Source organism: Thalia democratica, chromosome 5 (genome assembly GCF_965202585.1).
Source record: "Thalia democratica chromosome 5, ktThaDemo2.hap1.1, whole genome shotgun sequence".
NCBI lineage: Eukaryota > Metazoa > Chordata > Thaliacea > Salpida > Salpidae > Thalia > Thalia democratica.
The window spans coordinates 64,448,497-64,456,799 of NC_139169.1; positions in this window are offsets into that span (position 1 = coordinate 64,448,497).

Sequence of the window (8,303 nt, forward strand, 5' to 3'; positions counted from 1 at the left end):
TTAACACAAATGCTTAATTATAAATTAAATTTACTAAGTAGATTAGAATATAAATGTTTAGTATCAAATAAATCACATATAAATAAAGGTAAAATCTACTTATTATTAAAATTAGTAAACATTTTCTAAAAGTATTATTATTTTATATAAATTTAAATCCTTTATTTTAATATATGTATATTTTTATCTTTTGTTTTCATATTTATAAATTAATTAAACAAATATTTGAAAAGTGAGAAAGTCCCCAGTCTGCTTTTAACTAGAAACAATATCAAAAAACAGCCATTATAGTAAGTATATTTAGTAGCTCTCGTATCTTTACGATCTCTCGTATCTTTACGCAGTTTTTCTGTAGACACAATGTGCGTAAATAAGCGAGAGGTTACTGTATTTAAGTTGTATAATTCATTAAGAAAAGTTCAGTGTAACTAATATTACTTAATGGAAAAATACCGTTTTTAAAAAGATTATAAATAGAACAAAAAAGGTTTTTAAATCAGAATTGTTAATTATGCTAGAGGGCATTTCTTTTAGAAAACTATAACTAACAGACATAATAAATTGTTTGATTTTCATAAGTTATTTTACTTTAATTTTATTGTATAAAACTTTTATACTTTCAATGTCATCTTCTTTTCTTACTGGATGCATTTGCGATTCTTCATTTTTTCTCAAGTGAACAATGCCATTTATTGTCCAGAGAAATTTCCAGCTGTGTTTTTTCTGAACTGAAGTGCTGTGGTCAACAGTTTCTAGTTTCTTTATGTGAGGTTTTCATTGATGTAAACTTTCTTTGTAGATTGAAATTTTACACTTTTCAATTTTTAATTTGGTTTTTAAAGATTTCATTTCTTTTTCTACGGGATAAAAACTTAACTATAATTGGGGCACTATAATTTTCATTTTTGTCATTTCTTTTATTTTTTAACCTATAGACAGACAAAAATTCATATTTTTTCAATTTCTGGATCTACTCTTTTTAGTATTCTCACTATCTTTCTCTTCTAAACCACTTAAAACTATACTGTTAGCCTTTTGCATTCTTTCAATGAAATCGAGGTGTAATATTGATTTAGTCTAGGTTTTAGCATTTCCTATCTGGTTATAATTTAAGATTATTCTTTAAGATTACTATATTGAATTAAGTTCAGAATACTTCAAAAATTGTCTATTTCTTATGCTTACAATTTATTTTCTTTTTTAGCATGCAAATGTAAAAAAAAATAGTTCTAGATGTTTTTAGTTTAGGAGAAAATAAAGTATTTAAATAGTAAGGTAAGATAACTGTTTCAAGCAAACTTAAGTTATTTTTTTTGAGGAAATTAAAAAAAAAATCTTTTTTATGTTTGCAAATGTTGCTTGCTTTCTATTATTACAATTTTAGACTTGGACAAGTATTCAAAAAAAAAAAAGAGAATAAAAAGAGAATTTTAAAATAGAAGGAAATTTGTTGTTGTTAATATCATTATTGTTAAAATTATTATAGTTCATTATCATTTTTTATTATTAAAAGCATAAATTTTACAGTTATTATATTTATATTTTATAGAAGTTAAGTTCAGTTTTTCTAAAAATCACTTCTTTAATATTCTTAAAAAAATTTACAACAGTTTGTTGACCTATTCATATGTAAAATTGTTTTTTAATGTTCAAGTTAAATTATTAAATAAAATAAAATTTTCATTTTTAACAAAAATACTTAAAAAAGAATTTTTTGTAATAAAGTTTCAGCGTATTACATTTTACTTTCTTTAAAGAAGTTGTAACCTATTACTCAAGTATTCACACGTTTGTATTAGTGTTGTTTGTCTATTTTTAAAAGTTAATTTAGATGGATATATATGTTTTTAAGTTCATATATTACTAAACAAGATTCATAGTACATTATTAAACACAAAAATCAGTTAATTTTTGTTTAGTTTTATTTCCTTTTATGTTACTTTTTGTTTAACTGATTGTTTATTACTTTCGATTTAAATATCTAAATGATAAAAAAAACTATGTGTAATAGCTCGTAAGAAACTTTATAAGCATGTGGTGTACGACTCGATAATCGAAAGGTTCCTTTGTATACTAGTTCCTTGGTCGAAACTTTTTGAGCGCTAATTTCGTTCAATAAACAATATATATATTCTTCATTGGCTCCTCATTGACTTGTTTTAAAGCTTTGTTTAAATCTTTGCTTGCTGTTTCCATTTTTTGTTTAATTTCAGAATTTTATGCATATCTTTTTCAAATTTGCTGCTCATGAATTTAAGTGACTTTTCCATTGTGTCAATTTTCTTTTTCATGCCCATTAAGGAGGTTAACATACCTTTCGTTTCCTTCATCTCATCTCTCAATTTATTTTCTTTATCTTGCTTGCCTTTGTGAATCGCCATTTTAATTTAGATTGTTTTTTGTTTAATAACTGCTGTCTTATTCAATATGTTTGAATAACAATTTTAATAACAATAATAATAAAAGTTTTATTAAGTTATCTATTCTACAACAGGTTTGCTTAATGCCTAATGAATATTTATTACAGTAGACTTCTTCTTGAGTTCGCACTTTTTACCCAAAAAGAAAGGCAAGTTTTTATTTTTCCCAAATTTAACTTAAATAAAGTCTATTACTAACTAAGCATTAGTAAAATCAAAGTTTTAATATATTTAATAGTTTATACAGACATATTTTTTTAATGAATGGTTATTTTATGTTTTAGTGGATTTTATGTTTATTCATAACACTATTGCATTATAAAATATTGAAAACTTCCATTTTACAAAAAATTTATAACAGTTTTTTGAGTTTGCACTTTTTGATTTCGTTCAAAGTGCGAACTCGAGCGTAAGTCCTAGAAAAGACATTAAAAAGTATCCGTAGTGTGCGACTCGATAACCGAAAGGTTTTTTTGTGCACCAAGTCAGACAAAATATTTTGAAGGTTTTTTTTTGTCGTTCAATAAACAATATATACATATTTATTAAGTGGTTTATGTTTTGAAGTTATTATTAGTTTTTTTTTGACTTGGTTAATTTATTTGCTTATAGTTGTCGTTGTACATTACACTAGAAGTTTTTATAGCACTGTGATTAAAGTACTTTTTTGAACGATATTTATTTGATAGATTTTTGCTAGTACTTGTTTAAACTGCAATAATAACAAGATCTTGATAACCATTAAAGTTTTTATTTCAAAAAAGATTTTTTTTGGTATTAAAAGAGTATAATTTGAGGTTTATAATTGAAACGACTTCAAGTTTTTCACTTTAAAGATTCTTAAAGTCAATTTAATTTTCTAACTTGATTTATTATTTTTAAAATTCTATTTATTTTAGAATTTTAAACTACTAGTACAACCGTTTTTTGTTTTATGTTAATTTAAACTATTTTGACAATTAAAATGTGTTGTTTATTTTATAGTTCAACCCTAGCTTTTAACTTTTCACTTTTATCCTTTGTTAAATTATTATAGGCTGACAGCTAGAAAAAAATTCATATTTGAACAGAATTAAATAAGCAATCATAAAGACTGCTACAGTTACAAAACAAAATTTTAAGCTAATTAAAAGTTTTTTTAATTGATTACTTTAGTTTACAGAATTAACTGTAAAACATTTAATTTTTATTTTTTGTGTTTAAACAAAGAAAAAAAAATTGATAGAATTAAGATTTAGTCTTTTACAGATTATTCTAAGTCAAATATTATTTCATGGTATTGTACTGCAAAACATATAGTTTAAAAAGTTTAGAGTTAAGTTTTTAAATTTACATCTAACTTGCTTATAATTTCTCTTAGCATTGATTTTGATAACTTTACTGCATTAACAGAAGCTATTGTTAAAAAACCGTTTTCATGGGAGTAATCAACCAGTCGGTCAATCTTCCTAAAACTATATCAGCAATGATATTTTAACATTTATTTCATTATGTGTAAAATAAACTGTTCATTATTTTGTAGTTTTTAATCTCTGTTATAGTTAATTTAGAATATGCCTATTTATGAAAAAATTTAAGTATATTGTGCGGCTTAAATAAGTAACTTAGCAATAACTTCTAAATGTCTGAAATTCGTTATATGAGAGAATATTATAATGTCAGGTTTTAGTTAAGATTTTAGATATGTAACGCACGGTCCAGATTCAGTAAAGTTTCGGCCCGCTAAGTAACTTGAAAACTACTTGTGCAAAATAAATAAAATATAGTTTTTTGATACTTTATATTTTGAAAGACACTTTCAGTTTGGTTTTCAGTTCACAATAGTACTTCCTAGACCACAATAATACTAAATCATTTTAATACAACTTTGCTCAAGTTTTTTAATTATTATATATATTAGTTTTTTTAAATTATGCAGCCCGCAAGTACATTTTTTTAACAAGTCGACACTACAAGAGATTTTTTAGTAAGTATGACTTGCTGACTACAAAAGCTGTCCAGCACAGACCTAAAGGTTTCATTAGTATCAAAATAATTCATATTGATACAGAATTGATTACAGATTAAACTAGGCTTTTTAATAACTAAGTATTTTAATACACTTTACTGGGCTTATAAGAAAATAACTCCAAATTATTTTCTCAAGCCCTGTAAATTACATTCTACACAGCCCAGCATAAGAAGTACCAGAATAAATTTCATTTCGAACACAACATTTTTGTTCAAAAGTGCGTCCTCAAGAGAAAAATTACTTTATAAAACTATTGGGACGATTTTTTTCAAACTTCTGATAAAGGGGCGATTTAGGAAATGAGTTTGGGAGACCCTGGCCTAAACCCATAATGTTTATTTTGTATTTTATTCTAATTCCTAATTAACTTTTGAACTAACTTAATAAACAATTTCTAATATACTTGTTTTGTTTTGATTTATAGTATCTTCCATGTTTTGTTTAGCTTTTATTTTTCAGCTTTAAATTGTAACTGAAGATCCTTAAAGGGTGAAAATTAGTTTTGCAAATAAAAATCTTGAATAATTAATCTTGTATATCTGGCTCTTTATTTTTAAATAAATTGAGAATAATTTTTGTTAAATTTAGAACCTCAAGTATAAGTGTATATAAGTAGAATATTGTTTAGTTGTCGCATCATTGTTTTATCCATAAAATGATTGATTTATGGAAAAAACTGTAGTCAAACATTTCTTTGATATAAAAACCTGTTAAATTACGATTAACATTTAAATTAGGTTTATTGATATAACAAAATTAATTTATGCAAATGATAATAAGTTTTTAAACTTTTTATTTGTAGCTATAGTTCTAAACTAAACGAAGTGCTCAGCAAAAATGAATATAAAGTAGTACACAAGGTACTATAACTGCCATAGTTTTAGTTTCGTACGTCTAAGTGTTGTAATTGCTAAGGTTTCTTACGACTAGATGATAATGTGACCACTCTTGTAAAAAGTTATTAGTTGACGCTTCATTTTTCTATTAATTTTTTTAGCGTTTATCAAAGATGGCGATATGACCGTCTTAAGGATTATTTGGCTGATAGGATACAATAACTAGTGAGGCATGAAAAATTAAATAATTAGTGAACTAGAAAAAGGAAAATAAGTTAATGTAAAGTTTGCGCTTATGAAAAGGAGTTTGGAAAACACTGCTTTAAAGAAAGTTTTGTAATCTCTTAAAGTTGTATATGTACACAAACAGAATAAATGAATAAATAAAATTCAAATATTAAATTGAAAGAGTAGATATCGGCCATACTATTTATGAATAAAAAATAACTTTTAAAGTTGTAATTAATGTTTAATAAAAGATAAACTAAAAAAATGTTAACGACAGTAAAACTTATTTGTTAACAAGTTGAAATGGTTTTTAACATTGAAAAATCGTAATTAATTTTACTTTAGATAAGTATTATCTTAAGTTACAAACGCGACAAGATCTTTTTATACAAGAAGATCGAAATGAACTATGTTAATGTAAAACAAACACGCTTAATTTTACAAGTTTAGTTTAGATATTTTGGAACAGCATTTTGTCTTTATTAACATGTATCTTTATCTATTTCATTACTAAAGTTTTGAGAAGTTTTAAATAAGTCTTATTCTAAATATTTTCAGTTACTTGCTATAATTCTTAAGCTAGAAGTTATTTTTCAAAATCAATCATAAAAGTTACTAAATTTCGACAAATGGTTTATTTAAAAACGGAGATCGTGTATTTAATATGTGTATTTTACTAAATAAACGCAAAAAAGTCTAACTGCATAAGATTTCAATAATTAAATATTGTAAATTTCTGATAAAATTATTTGATAAAATTTTTTTAATAGTTTTTTCTTTTTTCTGTTTTTTAATATATCTGTTTTAGTAGTATTCGAAAAAAAATATTTACAAATTTTTAAAAGTTTTTGTAAGCATTTCGTAAATAAAAAAATATAGTTTGAAAAATTTATCAAAATGAATAATATTAACTCTTTTCTCCTAGCGATGCATAACCTGTTTAATGCACAGAAACTTATCATTAAAGCATTTGAAGCGAAAAAAAGGTAGCAACAACTTAATTTACCTTCATACTAAAAAATAGCATTAGATTTTTAAAGTATTTTATTTTAAAACAATGATGTTTTATTTTGCAACATAACTCGGAATATTAAAGACATTCGATTCAGAACAGTTGATTATCGAAGAAGAAAAAAAAAACTGCACAGCTTAAATTTAAGCCTATTGCAAAAGCTGAAGATGGCTTTTGTTTTGTTATAAAGTTAAACAGGGTGAATTCTTTGCTTTAAAATAAATTAATTTTCGCACTTTACAGTTTACATGAGACTAATAAAACTAAACGTAATTTTAATTTAGGTTATTTAAAGCCTTGTATTTAAACTTTATTTAGTTTAAAACGTTTTATTAATAGCAATGTTTATATCTGTTTTTAGAAACAAATACATTTAAAGTAGAAGTTGTGAAAAGATAGCTACATGAAGCTTAATTTTAACTGTTATTAATTAACAAAATACTATAACGTATAAAAAACTATATTTTATACATAAAATGTGGTAAAAGGTTAAAGTGAGACTTTCCAAACTAATTTAAAATAATTTTTTGTTTGTGTGTTCTAATAATTTTACTTATTAATCAGCAAACTGTAGCGGTGTACAATCTTTTTACAAACAAACCAATCAAACTACTTGAAAGACTTAAACAGTACCAGAGCTTACAATATTTCTCGTTAGTTTAAAAAACTAGTTAAAATAATATTGAGTATTTCTTAACAAATATATACTTTTAGAATGTTGAAGAAGTGCGGTTTTTTCTGATACTAGTACAACAATCTAAGTTTTATAGAGTATAATTAAAATATGTTTGAGCTTTGACTTAAAATTTGTACATAGTAATGACAAAGAATTTTGCTTTTCTAAATTGAATAGCGTTTTAACTTAGCTTAGTTTTTGTTTTACTTATAATTCAAACTTTGAATAAAAGTATTTTGTTTTTATCACAGTCTGCTTAATTATATTATAGAAAATATAATTAAAAATAAATATTTAAAATGTAAAAATATATTTATTACTTATATGAAGACTATAAAAATTTATCGAATATTTTTATTAATTTTTAAACCAAACTAAAATTCAGTTTTAATTTAAACAAACTGATTTTAAGGTATAAAACAAGAAACGACTTTGTTTACGAATACACTATGTCATGAATATAATTAAAGCTAGTATGTCTGACAACAAATCAGAAATCAGATTTCAAGCAAAACACCAAAAACTGATATTGGTTTATTATGTACATAATTTGCAGTTAAACTAGGGATAGTATTTGCAAGTAATAAAATTTAACCAAGTACTATGTAAACATACTTAAGTTAAGATTTGTATGAGTCTTTTACGAGCGTTTTTCAAGTTGGTGTTTATTAAGTATTAACCCCGGTTAAAAAAAACTAATAGTGCCATAAAAATGTACTCTGAAATACTTTTATAACATACGTTCTAAAAAATACTTTAAAACAGAATCAGATCATATAAAATTAAATAAATGAAATTACGTCATATAACTATAAATATTTTTTTAAATCAATTTTATTGCAAAAGTTTTATAAACCAATGGTCGGCAGCCTTTCAAAAGAAACAGGTCATTTTTACAGAAATAAGCTCTTGCAAACCTCATTAAATGAAAGAAGTCCTAATTTTAAAGTAATACCACTTTACTAATGACTTTTGATTTTTTAAATATCAAACGTGCTTTTAAGGTTATACTTAAGTAAAAGCTTTGATTAGTTAAAGCTTGTAAAATAAGCTTCGTTATAAGACAAGTAATTAAAAAACTATATAAGTTAGAAAATCGCTTAGTTTATATGCAGGTAAA